General features: G+C 39.2%; 1 long non-coding RNA gene across 3 annotated transcripts in view; it reads right to left on the reverse strand.

Annotated features, from left to right (window-relative positions):
* Positions 1-16,347, reverse strand: part of LOC122903026 — a 71,416-nt gene that overhangs the window by 39,852 nt on the left and 15,217 nt on the right. For all 3 annotated transcript variants that reach the window (XR_006383914.1, XR_006383913.1, XR_006383916.1), the window contains exon 2: positions 5,302-5,582. This is a non-coding gene — a long non-coding RNA (uncharacterized LOC122903026). The remainder of the gene's footprint in view (positions 1-5,301; positions 5,583-16,347) is intronic.

Consider the following 16,347-nt stretch of genomic DNA (forward strand, 5'->3'; position numbering starts at 1 on the left):
GTATACAACAGTGGTCAGCATTTTTTTCCTATAAAGGATCAGATAGCAAATATTTTAGAAATTGGGGCTATCCGTACTCTGTGACAACTGCTCAGCTCTGCCATTGTAGCACAAAAGCAGGCATAGACAATGAATGTGGCTGTGTTGTAATAAAACTTTGTTTATAAAAACAGGCAACAGAGCAGATTGGGCAGCAAGCTGTAAATAGTCAACCCCTGGTCTCTCATGCGGTACTTAACAACACAATATTGTCCTTCAAGCTTGTGGAACTAAATGCCATGTGCAGAGGGTGGCATTTCAGGGGGAAAAAAAAAAAAGTTCATTTTTACAACATAGAGTATTAGAAGTACATGTCTACCAGGCATTCATGTGAGCCAGAGGAAGACAGATTCTGCCAACTCTAGACCTTTGGTGATGACCAACTCCTAACAGGGGACCAGGGTTCATGCAAATAGAGAATAAGGAGGTACAACTGCCCAAGGCTTCTGGATTAGTTGGCTAAGCCTGTCATAACAAAGTGCCACAGATGGGGGCTTAAACAACAAAAATTTGTTTTCTCAAGATTTTGGAATTTCAAGATCAAGGTGTTGGCAGTTGTTGGTTTCTTCTGGGACCTCTTTCCTTAGCTTGTAGATGATCCTCTTTTCTCTGAGACTTCATATGGTTTTCCTTCTGTGCATGTCTGCATCCAAATTTTCTCTTCTTATAAGAACACTAGTCATAACAGGTTAGGGCTGACATTAAGGACTTCATTTTTACTTAATCACCTTTTTAAAGACCCTGTCTCAAAATACAGTCACATCCAAAGGTACAAGAGGTTAGGACTTCAATACATAAGTTTTGAGGCAGACACAGTTCAGGCTATAACAACTTTCTTTTAGAGGGAACCCAGAAATGCTTAAGTCGGAAGTCAGCCCCTAAGTTCCCCCTTTTCCTTTTGTTTCATCTGTCCCTGGACCTATACAGCCCACTTCCCTTTCCATGACCACCACCAGCTGCGCGGGATCTAAATTCCTTCCTGCTCTGCTCTACCAAAGAACAGATACACCTTCCCCTGATTTCTCTGGCCCATAAAACACACTTGAAGCCATCTAAAGATGTATATAGGTTTAAAGTAGCAGGTAATAAATATTCTTTGCCTCTTTCAGAACCTAGGTCTTCTTAGGAAGAGACATAATTATACCAAAGAGGTCATTGTATGTACAATACACCAAAGAAAGATCTGCCTATTTTACTGTTAATAACACTAATTCACACGAACATAGAACTTTACTACCAAAATGTGTGTGTTTTCGCTTTTGATCCTCTCAACCTGAAAATTAAAAGCCACAGTGAGAGACAAACAAGCATTTATTTGGGATTAAAGAATTCCAATTCAGAGGATATAGATTCAGGTCAAAATCCAAATAGTGTCTCACTCGTAGGTGAAAGCAGGGAGTTTTACAACCAAAGGGAGGAGACAATCACAGGAGTTGAAGAAAGGAAAGGAAAAACGTTCTCTGTGGGTGTTAACAAGTTAAGCTACTTAGTTATACATTGATTGACTGCTGATTTTATCTTCAGAAAGTCCCCAACTATCGGTCCTGTGATCAGAATGTCTATTCTCCTGTTGACTACTCAAGCAATTCCTTAAAACAATTAATTACCCCTTGGCCCAGTCCAGAGATTTTGGTCCAGTTCAAAAAAAGGCAGGGCAGGTTTCCTGCTGTGGCCTCCTGGACTCTACTGTAAAATGTCTCCATGCACGTCAGTTTTTCTCAATTCCCATGGCAGCCAGGAGGAAAGTAGGACCTCCTCAATTACAAATGAAAAATCTGAGCTTTAGAGAATTTCAGTGATTCGCCTGAGGATATACAACTAGGTTAGACAACCGGAAAGATGGAGGGCTCTGACTCCGATTTGCGGTTATTGGCTCCTGCTGTTGCTTTATATTGTAAGCTGCCACCTCCTTCTTTTAAACGAAAGTGAAGGGGTGGCATTTCTAATTGTAGTAAAGGAAGTGAGTATGGAGGGTCAACCTGCCTGAGGAGGGAGGAGCTGATTCAGTCCCAGGAGAAGGGGGAGAGGTAAGGGAAGCAGGCTGCAATATTCAGATGGCACCAAAGCCCAGCCATGAGAAGGAAACATGTGCTTCCCCTCACTCCCTCCCCATCTGCTAGGCTGATGGTCACCAGACAAAAGTCTGAAGTCCTAGCTTAGAGGAAAAGGTGGGAGAAAAAATTTACAGAGCTGCCTGGGTTTCCCCAAAACAACTCCCGAAGAGGAAAGATGGTGGAAGACTATCCCAAGAGGTAACTGCCCCCCTACCTACAGGAGAGCAGGCTTGGAGCCCCATTTCAGACATTCCCAACTGATGCTTCATAGCAGCCTAGCAGGCACAAGTAAGCCTGGGTCCGCCTGCAGCCTGTTTACAGAAGACATGGTCTGTCAGGGGCAAAAACTAAGGAGAGATCCTCACATCTGAATAAGTTATGTTGAAAAGAAATTGTACAATCCTTCCCTCCCTGTCTTCCAGAAAAGTTTTTTTTTTTTTTTTTTTAGTTTTCTAAGGGGCATGATGCTTAAATCGTTCCAACCAAGACTGTGCAGAGCTGTTAAAGGGGCTTCTCTGCCTGCCCTTGGGAGTTGGTGCCAAAACACATTAGATTGTGAAGCTCTAATTTGAAAAAATGTTTCTAATTCAGATCCTACAGTTTCCCTTAGTAAATTTTGTGGTATTATTTCTCATTATACTTCCTCTTGGCACTATATATAATCCTACCCTTCTTTGTACCCTTCAGATGGCAGTCAAGAGTTATTGCCTCTCTCCAACTCATCACTTAGCTAAGACATAGGAAACATATTGAGCTATTTTAACCACCTTCTTCAGGTTTAAGTCCTTAATATGATCTCTTTATCGTCCCCAGCATTCTTCCGGCAGAAAATTTCAAAAATTGGGAGGGATTTTAAAGATCACCTTAGTCAAGCCACACAACTAATATCCAAATCCCATTCCAGCGGACCCATAAAAAGAATCCCGAATAGCTATACAACCTGGAAATCTTGTGAGTCAATCCTTTCTCTCTTTGGATGGTAGAAATCTATTTTCTTGGGGGGTGGGGTTTGTTGTCGTTACTTTTGTTCTAGTGGCAAAAACTCTGGCTTCCAACTATTGTCTTGTGCTCTCTGAGCAAAACAGAAACCTACTTTTCACACATGAAGGCAATGAAATATTGAAAATAACTTTCAAGCCCATTGAAATCCCCAGGACTCCAGCTACACTCAGGTAATAAGGGTGTACATTCAGTTTAAACAAGTTGTTTACCTACCTACTCATCAGCTTGACCAGAAAATACAAAGAAAGCATCAGAATGCTATTCCCCAGAATTTCTATTCTTCCCATGTCGTCTTCTTTTTTTTTTTTAATATTTTATTTATTTATCTGACAGACAGAGATCACAAGTAGGCAGAGAGGCAGGCTGAAAGAGAGAGAGAGGAAGAAGCAGGCTCCCTGCCAAGCAGAGAGCCCGATGTGGGACTCGATCCCAGGATCCTGGGATCATGACCTGAGCTGAAGGCAGAGGCTTAACCCACTGAGATGCCCAGGTGCCCCCCCATGTCTTCTTTTGGTAGCTGACCTTCTTGTTTCTCCACAAAAGACTTGACTTTATATATTTCCCCCATTTTTTTTTTTTTTTTTAATTTTTTTTTTTTTTTTTTAAATTTGATGTCTTTTTTTTTTTTTTTTTTTTTTTTTTTAAAGATTTTATTTATTTATTTGAGAGAGAGTGTGAGAGAGAGCATGAGCGAGGAGAAGGTCAGAGAGCGAAGCAGACTCCCCATGGAGCTGGGAGCCTGATGTGGGACTCGATCCCGGGACTCCAGGATCACGCCCTGAGCCGAAGGCAGTCGTCCAACCAACTGCGCCACCCAGGCGTCCCATATTTCCCCCATTTTTTATGGTATCTGGTAAGTCCCTACTAGGTGTCTGGTGAGAAATCTAACATGTGAATTTAGACCCAAAGTGAGTCTGAACGGAAAGACTTAGCCTTCTGGTAACATCGTTATATTTTCTGGAAGCTGTCAGCATTTCACATGAATAAGTACATGATGTTGCAAACATCAGATGACCTAGAAGTTTGAAAGGAGTAAGACCTTGAGATCTGGAAAGCACTTTTGACCTTTTTAAAAGTCAAATTTCTTTGTATAGCCTGGGGCCCCAGGGCTGGAGAATAAGAGTAATATGTCTCAGAGTCTAGAATAAACCTACATTTCCGTGTTGAAAGAATTGCTTATGTAATTTGTTTTGAGAGATGACTCAACACTCCTGGCATAAGCTGCAAATCAGCTCAGCTGAACTGCATTTGCATCTGGGAAGTAAGAAGCTTACCATAAGTGTTCTCCTGTGATTACTCATATATTCAAGGGAAAAAATTCTTTACCCTCATTTCTAGAAATCCCTTCACTCTATGGATGGAGAGGCCCGTTCGCTCAGCTTCTATCAAGGCAGAACTCCTAAACCTTTGCTGACTGATGTCTCCCAGGAAGGAAATGCCACTGCTTCCTGTGGTTACTTTGGCCAGTGTGGCCTTTAAATAAGACTCTCTGTTCCCCTGTCATTCTCACCCTGATTCCAAATTCTCTGAGACTCCCCGCCTTCTTTTGTTCTCCCAATAATGGCATTTTCACTCTCCTGGATCTACCAAGCCAGCACTGACCTGTTTAAAGAACTCCAGTGGTTACATTTGCTTCGAATTAAAGCCAAAATCAAAACAGGAAATCCAGATTCTTTATGAGTCATCTGACTCCTACCTACATTTCTGGGCTGACCTCGCACATTCCTTTCATAAACCCTCTGAGTTACGCGGAGCTAAGCATTGCACTCTCCTCCACAAACATACACAAACATTTTCACACCAGCTCTTGGTGTCCTTTCAACCTGGAATACTCTTTGCTACTGTTTCTGAACAAATATGTTCCACCTTCCTTCAGAACCTAACATGGAAGCTTCCATACAGAGTTCTTTGAAACTGCTCATTACGCCCCCTTCTGAACTCTCTGGGGATTGCTCTGATCTCTTTCTTGTATTTCTATAGTCTAACAACCTATGTTATCATCTTCCTTCCTGACTCTGATAACCGCCCACTCCAGAGCCTAGTACCGTGTTTGACACCAGTAGTTCTCACCAGGTGCTTATCAGAGGACATCAAACTTAGGCCATTCACTTGAGTTTATTCATCAACTCAAATTCCACCAAAAAGGAAACCAAGAGAGAAAAGATATATAAATTTAGGCCCAAGGCCAACCTTTTGGAATACTGACCTTGGGTACTTGATCCAAGGTGTATCTGTGGTTATATCACTGAAGATTTTGTGACATACGACTTTTACTATAGGAGAAAATTTTTAAAAAGAAAAAATAAAAGCTCATAACTTGCTCTTGTCGAGTTTTGGTACTGAGGAACCATCCTGGAGGCTATTTTGCATTTCACTCACTGCTGGCAACTTCTCAGGTTTTATTCCACTGGCACTCTTGCATTCCTCTTAACATTTCTGTGTTGTTCCCTTAAAGTCTTTGGAGTTGTTGCAGAATATCATTATGTCCTGTAATCACGGAGAAAAATGGAACAATTCAATTTCCTACTAACATAACTGGGTAATCCTCCTTTGCTGCTAATTCTGAAAAGGACCGGAAAACACAAAGAAAACATCAGAGTGCGATTTCCTGAAATAATTTTCTTCTCCCCAATGCCTTCTCAAAAGTGACAGCAGAAGCAGAAGAAACAAGGTGCAGGTTCCAGAAGCTAATGATAGTGCCGCTATCCAGCCAGGACCGCAATAATTGAGTTTTAATGTCCTGAGCTGTTGCTTGTCATAAATCCTCTATATGTAAAACTCAAGCCTCCGCTAGGCAAGATGAATGTTTAGCAGTGTATATAATATTTATTAAACCTCTTTTTATGTTGCTTGGCAATCTGTGCTACCATCAAACAAGTTGAAATAATTGACATTTAGCACATCAACCTGCTTTTGACTGAGAAGCATGACATTCATGTAGATAGTAAACATTTGGCAATTGCTGTAAATGTCTCCAAATTTAACGTCATGACCTTTTCTCAGGTAAATGTTTTTGGATAAAATGTAAATAATGATTCACTGTATGTCAAATACCACAGTATGTCAAATACTGTGCAATGTCAAGTTTACTGTCTTGTTACCCTCCAGAGGTTCATAGATTGGTTGACCTGTTGCATCTTTCAGTGAGTTTTATATTAAAACTCACTATTATTTATTGTAATTCATTGGCTTTCCAAACTTTCTCCCCACAATATTTCTGATTAAGAAGTGTGGTTTGGTTTCATTGTTTAATTAAATGAAAGTTGGCATTTTAAAAATCCATACTGTAGCATGAAAAAATTAATTCTGTCCAGAGGCCTCTAGGCACAAAGATATATATATGCATCAGAATCTCTAGCAGTTGGGACTTCAAATCACCCAACAGAAAATGAGACTAAAGAATTCAAGGGGCCCATCCTTTCCCAACACCGCTAGGCTCTTCTCTAATCACCTAGCAAATGCTAATATTCTCAAAACATAGTGTAACTCTATCTAATTGTGCCATTCTATAAAAATTCATCCTCACTCATCAGTGTGGAAAGAATCACTCTAGGGTTGCCTGGGTGGTGCAGTAGGTGTTGAGTCTTCTACTCTTGGCTTCAGCTCAGGTTGTGTTCACAGGGTGGAGAGATCACGCCCCGAGGTGGGCTCCATGCTGAGCAGGGAATCTACTTAAGACTCTTTCTCCCTCTCCCTCTGCCTCACCCTTGCTCACACACTCTTTCTCTTTCTGTCTCACTCTCCCTCTCTCTCTCTCTCTAAAATACATAAATTTAAAGAAAAATAGGATCGCTCAACGTAATTGTCCAAAAGTTCCTTCCAGTTACACGACTGCATGTATATGGTTTCCCCAGGAGGAACTAGACATTTTCGATGATGTTCACTGGGCATACACCAAGGGCAGATGGAAGTTTCTCAAGCTCTTCCACTCCTTTACTTTCACAAAGTACTCTAGACAGAGTATTTTGCTACTGTTGAAGTGGTTCCATTAAAGTATCTTAACCTGACAATAGAAATAGATATGCATTGCTGTGCTAAGAATAAAATTAAATCTATTTACATTTTTCCTGATGTTGAAAGATTGCATGGGCATTTGGGCCAGATTTCTAGAGAGGTTCCTACACAGGAACTCAGCTGATCGGTTAAAAAAAAAAAAAAATAGGGTGAAGACTTGCTGTGTGCCTGGTTTTCACACTGCATTTTGAACTTTCTATTTAAACATTTTTTAAATATTTTATTTATTTATTTGAGAGAGAGAAAAGCAAGAGAGATCACAGAGAGAGGGAGAAACAGACTCACCACTGACTAATCAGAATGCCTAATACGGGACTCGATCCCAGGACCCTGAACTGAAGGCATCCGCTTAACTGACTAAGCCACCTAGATGCCCGGCATTAAACATTTTTAACAGTTTTATTTAGTGCCTACTCTGAGCAAAAAGGCACACTCTAGACATTGTGGCTCTAGCTCTGAATAAGGCATGGAGGTGCCTTCCCTCCTAAAGCCTATATGCTAGGGAAGCTTTATATTATATATACCTTCTCTTTTTTTCTGTAATACTCAGTCACAGTCAAAGCTACTGGAAACTTAGAGACCATTTCTTCCAACATCCTCATTCTATGCATAGAGAACTAGAGTCCCAAGATTTCTCTATGACTTGTCCGAAGCTGTACTCTTCAAAGACAAAGTGAAATAAGACCTGAGTTCTGCCTTCTGGGGGCTTGGGTCCTCCCTACCTCCACTTAATTCATTCTCCAGTTCATTTAAAATTAAATTCCCAGCGTCATCTCACACCAAATCTTGAAAAAAATCATCTGATTCTCATGGAATTACCACTACGTGAAAGCACAAAAACTCTGTGTATTCATATCTCTTAGGACTACTGTCAGACTGTGCTTAAAAATAATAATGATGATAATAATACTATCAAACATTTTTACAATGCCTATTAGCTTCCAGACATATTTCTAAACTCTTTATGTATATTAACACCCTTAATCCTCAAAACAACAAGATTATGCAAACACTCTTATCATCCTTCCTTTACAAATGAAAAAAATGGAGACAAAGAGAAATAAAGAAACTTGCTTGTAAATAAACTGTCCATCAAGTTAATGAGTCATTGCAGCCATTAAAAAGAATGAGCTTCCCATGTGTATTGATGCTATAAACTTTCCAGAGTACGCATATACTGTGAAATGAAAAATATTCATTTATATATGTGTAGGTATATTATATAAAATATATATAATATATGTATATATTATGTATGTATATGCATATACATATATATATATCTGTGTACATATATATGTGCATGTGCATTGCTATTGTTTGCTTTGTTTCAATCACCAGAGAACTTTGTCAAAATATACTTTCCATGTTCCTAACCCTAAACTACCAAATCAGAATATCTCTGCCTAGGGTCAATACCGTGGGTTACAAATAGATGATTTATATGAGTACTCTTGCTTAAGACTGACTGCCTACAGCAACTGAATTCAGCAGGCAAGTAGAGTTCTAATTAACTGATTAGAATAAGTTATATGAAGTTGGGAAATCCAAAAACCTTACATTCTCAAGATATTTATATTTTTGTAGAGGAACAAATAGATCCCACAACATGAGCTAGTAAAATACACTTGAGCAGGAACAAGAGCCTGCAGCCTTGGCTAACATTAAGCATCTATGAAATCTCTCCTCCACCAATATGCCAGAAAAACAGGGTTCAGAATTTTAATTGTTAATCCCTGATTTAGACCATTGAACTGCAATGCCCTTTAAGGCTAAACCAAATTTTAAATTGAATTCACTTGAAAGAGTTCATTGGTGACCTTTGAGAAATCAATTGGGTAGTATCCCAGGAAAATAGATGATTTAACTTCCTTATAAATTGATGACCTTAAAAGACATGTGTTATCCCTACCAAATATGGGAAAGCACTTTTCATGGTTCAAGTTCAATGCAGCCTGTGTTGTCCTACTGGGAAACTTTCAGTCTCCATGAAAAAGGGCGGTGAAGGGACGGACACTTCTGAATTCGGACTTTGGAAAAGAAATTTATTTTGTAATTTTTCTAAGCACTTATTTGGGCCTTACCCACTCATTGTTTTGACTACTTGAATAAAAATTAAAGTCACCTTTTTATGTTCTTATTTTAATTCCAGTTAGTTAACATACAGTGTGATATTAGTTTCAGGTGTACAATATGGCGACTGGACACTTCCATACATCACCCGGTGCTCATCACGTGTGCCCTCCCTAGCCCCCACCACCTATTTCACCCATCCCCCCACCCCGCCTCCCCTCTGGTAACTACCAGTTTGTTCCCTATAAAGTCACTTTTCAATTAAAATCTTTATTTTGAAAACAATACATTCTCTCTTCTAAGAAAGATGAGAGTTTCTATATAAACTAACTTTTAGAGGTAGTCATGGAAATGAAATGTTCAGACTATAGATACAAAATATAGTAGCTATCACTATGAATTGTCATAACTATCCAGAGAATACATTTCCCATGAGTGGCCCTAACCTGACCCTGTGCCCCACTCTGTCAGGGGCCTAGAATCTCTGAAAATCCAGATTCAGGGGTGCCTGGGTGGCTCAGTTGGTTAAGTGGCTGACTTGGTTTAGGATCTGGTTGTGATCTCAGGATCCTGGGATCCAGCCCTGGTGGAGCCCGGTCTCGGGCTCTGCACTCTGTGGCAAGTCTTCAGGATTCCCTCTCTCTTCCTCTGCCCTGACTCACCCCTTGTCCCCTCCCTGCTCTCTAAAATAAATAAATAAATCTTTAGAAAGAAAGAAAGAGAGAGAGAGAGAGAAAGGAAGGAAGGAAGGAAGGAAGGAAGGAAGGGAGAAAATCCAGATTCAAGAGTTGCTTTCATGTGGCTGAACCTTATTTTTGTTATATTTCTCATCGATATCAATGGACCTCCCTGAGTGATATAAAACCTACTGCTGAGAACCCCCATCTCTAGAGACACATCCCAAGCTGCTCTAGACCCATGGAAGCCCAACCCAGGCTCCATACTTTAGCTAGCTAGAGACAGCAGGAGTCCTTTCAGATACCCCATGTTTGACTGCAACCACCAGTTCCTCTTTTTCATGACATTTATTCGTTTAATATATTTACCAATAACTTAACAAGTGAGTACAAAATATAGACAGAGCAGTGAGATGAGTCTTGCTCCGGGAGATCAACAGAATCTCAGAGGCAAACTGAGAACTTATCCAGAAAACAATGGCAGAGGTACTAAGATGTCCCACGTTTCCTGTTTTCAAGAAGTGTCTGGAAGTTACCGTCGGACTCTCAGTAAACAAAGACTCTGGCCCCAACTCCTATCTGCCTACCCAGCAGAGTTAAACACTGCTTCTCAGGACAGCCTTATATAAATAAGTTATGGGCAATATATTGCCAGCTTCCACTACCTAATAACATCATGTATTTTTTATGTATTGTTGGGATTGGTGAGTTGGAGGCATATCCATTGAGATGGATAATGGTTGTGTTCTTTTATGCACTTAGCCTTCTTATTGAGAACTGCATTAATCTTGTGTTTTATAATGGTGAATGCCAAAGAGGCGTCTCTCCCCCTCTGTTAAAAAAAAAAAAAAAATCCTGTTTTGGCTTCTAAAGTACTTGCTACTTCTCTTTATCCCCTGCTTAGACATTTTTATTAGTATAATTGTTTTTGGAACCGTAAACCAAAAGCTGGAATCTAAGGAGACCGAATTCCCATGGAGTAGATTTATGATCCAATATGAAAAACTCTTGTACTTTGAAATGCAGTCCCCAAAGTCAAGAAGGATTTGATGTCAGAATGTTTTTAAATCATTTCCTAGAGGAGACCTAATGCAAGTGCCTGGAGATTGCAAGGTTCCAACAAATGGAGTTAAATTTCAGGTTAATTTGCATTGATATCAAGGAGTGTTAGGTGATTTAACCATCATTAGTTTCAAATTGTTATACAGACTAAGTAGCTGTTTCATTCCAAATGCAAACACAACGACAAAACATGGAACTATTATTTAATTGTTTTAAATAGATTGTAACTTTGAATATTTCTAGTATGACACATTTTCCCCACCCCTCTGAAATAAGCAAGGCTGCCAGTGTGAGAACAGGCGCCAGTCAGCGTAAACACCCCATTACACCGGAGAAGAGAAGAGCAGATACGGGGGTTTTCGCAACTGCAAATCTACATGGACATTCTAACAAATTTCCCAGCTTACAGAACATCAGCAGTAGAAGGGACCCTTAAAAATGATCTAGACCAGCAGCTTTATTTTATACCGGACAAATGTGCATGGGCAACTGGATTATCACACAGCTGTTTAGAAGAAGATTAGGTAACAACACAAGACTCTGTCTTCTACAGTGTTCCTTTCCCCAGACCATATGACCTTAGGTCTATATGACCTTAGAAAACCAAAGCAGGAGTATGTGCATGAAATTATTTGCCATCCTTCAATGACAATTTGAAGGACCCCATGATCACTACTGGGGAATCTGATGTTAATATTTTGTAAAAATGAAACTAGGTAATAAACAGATTTTTTTTGTCACCTACAATACTAACCACTTTTTTTTCCTATTTTTTGATCTTTCATTTTTATTGATGGCTCATGAAACTTTTGTTTGTTTGTTTGTTTCTCTAACCTGGAAACCATCTTTTTTTTTAAGTTTTTATTTTCATTCCAGTTAGTTAACATACAGTGTTATATTAGTTTCAGGTGCACAATATAGTGATTCAACACTTCCACACACCACCCAGTTTTCACCCCCTATTTCCCCCAACCCCCACCCCTCTCCCTTTGGTAGCCATCAGTTTGTTCTCCATAATTAAGAGTCTGTTTCCTGGTTTGCCTCTGTCTCTCTTCCTCTTTTTTCCCCTTGCTCATTTGTTTTGTTTCTTAAATGCCACATATGAGTCAAACCATATAGTATTTGTCATTCTTAAACCAACTTTGAGAAGTTGTTGTTTTCTGATCGTTGCCCCTTGTTTTCACTTAGGGTGTAGTAATTGTGACTACCATGTTAAAATTTGAAAAGAAATGTCCTCGTCATTGTGATGAGGCTATGAAGAGCTGTGACATCTCTATCATCAATTACTCGATTGCATGGACACATTTTCATGTTAAGCCTAAGAATGTGACTAAGATCATCGGAATAAAGCTCAGAGAAGACAAAATGGATGTTTATATGCTGGCATGCGTATATCAGTATTAAAACTGAAATGTTGCACTGTTGGTGGGAATGTGAACGTGTACAGCCACTATGGAAAATGGTATAGTGGCTTCTCAAAAATTAAAAAATTAAATTAGATTCAAGATCACATTGCTAACCAAAGACAGAATGAGCTTCTGATCTTTACAATCTGATTCCAGAGCCATTTCTAATTGGCCACGCTGATCTAACTGCCATGGCATACTTCCTACCTTAGATTCAGCTACTAACTGGCAACCTAAACTTGATCAAAATAGTGGCCTTAGCCAAACTGACCCCCAAAACAGCATACCCAGAAAACAACTACAACAACTTCAATGGTTTCACTGAAGGTGTCCAAAGGCAACTCATTTAGAGCTTCCTTGGAGCAGATTTAGGACCTTTCCATCTTTAACTGCGCAGATAACTTCACAAGATTTGAAAGCACTTTTTCCAATAGCCTCAATCAATTGCTTTCAATTCCTCATGCAAATTAATTTACAGACATGTAAATGCCAACTCACAGCCAAGACACAAACCTGATAAATCTGTAATGAATGCAACCCTTATTAACAGTCTATGGTTCCAATGAGAAATCTTGTAATTTACAGCAGCAGCGTAATTATTCTATTTCCTGTAAGTAGTTACTGTAGTGATTCCAAGTTTGTAGCTTGTCACATGGGTGATAGCACAAGTACATATAGAGCTGTTGGCTTTAATAAGGCAGATACATTGATGGGTATTCTCCAGCAATAACATTATGAAATATATTTATGAATGTGCAGGAACATTTACTTAATGGAACAAATTAAAACATTAAATAAGAAGTAAATGTGATAGTCAAGGAACTGCAGCATACAAATAAACAAAATGTTCTGTTATTTTATAATATTTACCTTGTTACCTCTATGTTTATCCATTTGTGCCAGGTTAATCTCAGAGTGACAGACATCACCACAATCACATCCCACGTGAGAAGAAGAAATTGTATCAATGTAGTTACAAAATGATGAATCAATCAGTGTACGTAAGCACATGTAGAAATACTCTGGAGTCCTGTTTCTGAAATACTGCTATTAAATACCAAAGAATGACTTAATTATCTGATGTCACTGCTTTGAGGAAACTTTCCATTATCTTACTTCAAAGTCTAAAATATTGGTAATGTGATGATTCATAGAGAGTGATGACAGTAACCTTTTACCTTTGTTATCTCTTGAAATGTCACTTCATTTTATAGACTTTTATAGGCACTTGTTTCTAGTAATTGTGTACTATATATCAGTGAAATCAGATGTATGATGTCAGAAAAGAAAAAGATGCTCCAGCCTATTTTTACCCCACATTTTCTATATTGAAGGTCACAATGATGTGTTTTTGCATTAACTTAGCTCAAAGAAATACATCTTGGATAACTCCAGGACAACAGAAAATGATGTCATGGATCTTAAGGTAGCAATCATCATGTTTTTCCCATAACACCATGTGTTTTGTTCTATCTTCCTTCTCTGTAATTGTCTGTTTACTGGTCTATCCCCTACCCTAAATTATAAGCTCCTTGAGATGGAAGATTGTGACTTCTTCTCCACTGAATCTTCATGCTCCTCTTTGGATCCTCCTCAATGCTGGCACAGTAAGCATGCGATATCCAGCTTTTAAATTGAGAAAGAAGGGAAATGAGGAGAGAAAAAAAGGATGGAAGGAAGGAAGAAAGGAAAGGAGGGAGGGAGAGGAGGGAAGATGGAAAGGAATGGGGAGGGCAAAGAAAGGAAAGAAAGGAGGAAGGAAAGGAAGAGAGAGGAAGAAATTCTGCTCCATCCTCTTCATAAACTATGAGTCCACCCCTGTAGTCCTATCAATGGCATATATGTGAAGAAAAAAGGAGTTTCCTGATGAAGATATTCATGCCAATACTAATGATATCAAGAAAAGGCATCAACACAATGCTCTGCTGCTTGTAATTTATAGAAAATTCCTTCGGTTACAATGTACTTTGAGTTCCATTCAATTAGGTTAATCAAGCATGAGATCATACTGATCATTGTTTTTTAATAATAATTTAAAAACACTCAAGTAGTGTTTATTAAGTGTCTGGTAAGGGTCCGATATTATGTTCACCACTGAAAGAAAAGCAAAAGAAGTTGTGCAATCATCCATTCATTCAGCATTTATTGAGTATTTAGTAATTTGCCAGATGTGCTGAACACTTTCTCTGCCCTTGAGATAATTACATTCTTTCTGGGAAGCCAAAGCATGCAAGTGTAAAATAGAAAACTATGAGAACACTGAGATAAATATAAGCATTTAATAAAAAAGGTAGTTTTAGCCAACATTTAGCAAGCACTTGCTATATGTCAGTCAAGGTGCTAAGCACTGCACATGCATTATTTTATTTATTGCTCACTGTACTATATACACATTGTCATTGAAATCCACATTGTGCAGCTGAGAAACCTCAGCTCAAATCAGTTAAATAATTTGCCAAAGTCATCCGCTACTCAATTTTCTTTCTGGCTCCCAAGTTCACGTACTCAAAGACCATACTCTACAACCACTGATCACCTGCCTAAATTTGGGGATGTAGGTAATATATTTTAGGAAATAGATATTCTGCTTTGGCTAAAATTATTTTTTAATATTTTATTTATTTATTTGAGAAAGAGACAAAGATAGTGACAAAGAGCAGGAACAGAGAGGAGAGGGAAAAGCAGGCTCCCCACTGAGCAGGGAACCCAACGCAGGCTAAATCCCAGGACCCCAGGATCAGGACCCAAGCCAAAGGCAGATGCTTAACTGACTGAGTGACCCAGGTGCCTCTAAAATTATTTTTCTTAAAAAAGTTTCATCGGGGTGCCTAGGAAGCTCAGTGGACTCAATCTTGGCTCAGGTCATGATCTCAATGTCCTGAGATCAACCCCTACATGGTGCTCTGTGCTGAGCACAGAGCCTGCTTGAGATTCTCTCTTTCTCTCCCTCTGGTAGTGGCCTTATAAGCCATTCATTCATTGGTAGATTAATTTAATTTTTAAAATAAGGAAGCCCCTTCTATGTGCCAGAAACAATTCTACATATACAACAACAGGGAAAACACACTTTGTGATTCAAAGTCTAGAATTCCAGATGATGTTCTGGTCTAGAAATCAAGATTTGGACTCATCATCATTACGGTGAAACCATGGGTATGACTGAGGTCTTGGTGGAGAATATGAAGAGTGAGAAGAAAAAAAGGGTCAAGAATAAAACCTTTGAAACCGCTAATGGTTAAGGGACAAAGGAAGAAAACTCTGTAAAGGATACTAAGAAGGAGCAGTGAGGAGAAATGGAGTAGGAACCAGATGAGGCTGCCATTAAAGTCAAGGGAGGAGCAAGTGAGGAAGTGGTCAACCACAGAGGTAAACAGATCCTGAACTTAGAAAGCCATCCATAATGTGGATGTACCATGACAAGGGTGGAAACTCAACCACAATAGCTTGAAAAGAGAATGGCAGGTAAAAAAAGGAAAGCGGGATTATAGGGTATATTTTTAGGTGTCTTTTGGTGAAGTGAAATCAATACATCACTCCACTCCCACTCCTGTATCCCCATGCAGCCAAGGGCTGAATTTTCTTCAAGGGGAAGATTTCAGTGGCCAGTAGTTTTCGACTGTGGTGGCTTATTAGAATTACTTCAAGAAACTTTAAGAAGTAATGAAGTCCAGGACAAATGCAAACCTTTTTACCCAACTGATTTGGAAGTAGATATGATATCTATATTGTTTTAAACTTTCAAAAGTGATTTGAATTTAAGCCAGGTTTGAGGAGCGTTATCATAGGTGACATAGGGAAGAAACCAAGCATAAGCCTCCTGGCTACCTCAGAGAAGAAACTTGTAGATTCCTGTTGCATGAGAGGGAGTATCCTAAATAATAACCAACGTGATTTATGCATTAATGCTGCACTGTGCCCAGAAATTGATGTATGCCTTCCCAATGTATCTTTGCAACTGCCCAGTAAGTATTACAATCATCTCCCTTGTATGACTATGGAAACTGAGGGTCAGGAAGGTCA

The sequence above is a fragment of the Neovison vison genome, chromosome 1, assembly GCF_020171115.1.
Source record: "Neovison vison isolate M4711 chromosome 1, ASM_NN_V1, whole genome shotgun sequence".
In the NCBI taxonomy this organism is placed as follows: Eukaryota; Metazoa; Chordata; class Mammalia; order Carnivora; family Mustelidae; genus Neogale; species Neogale vison.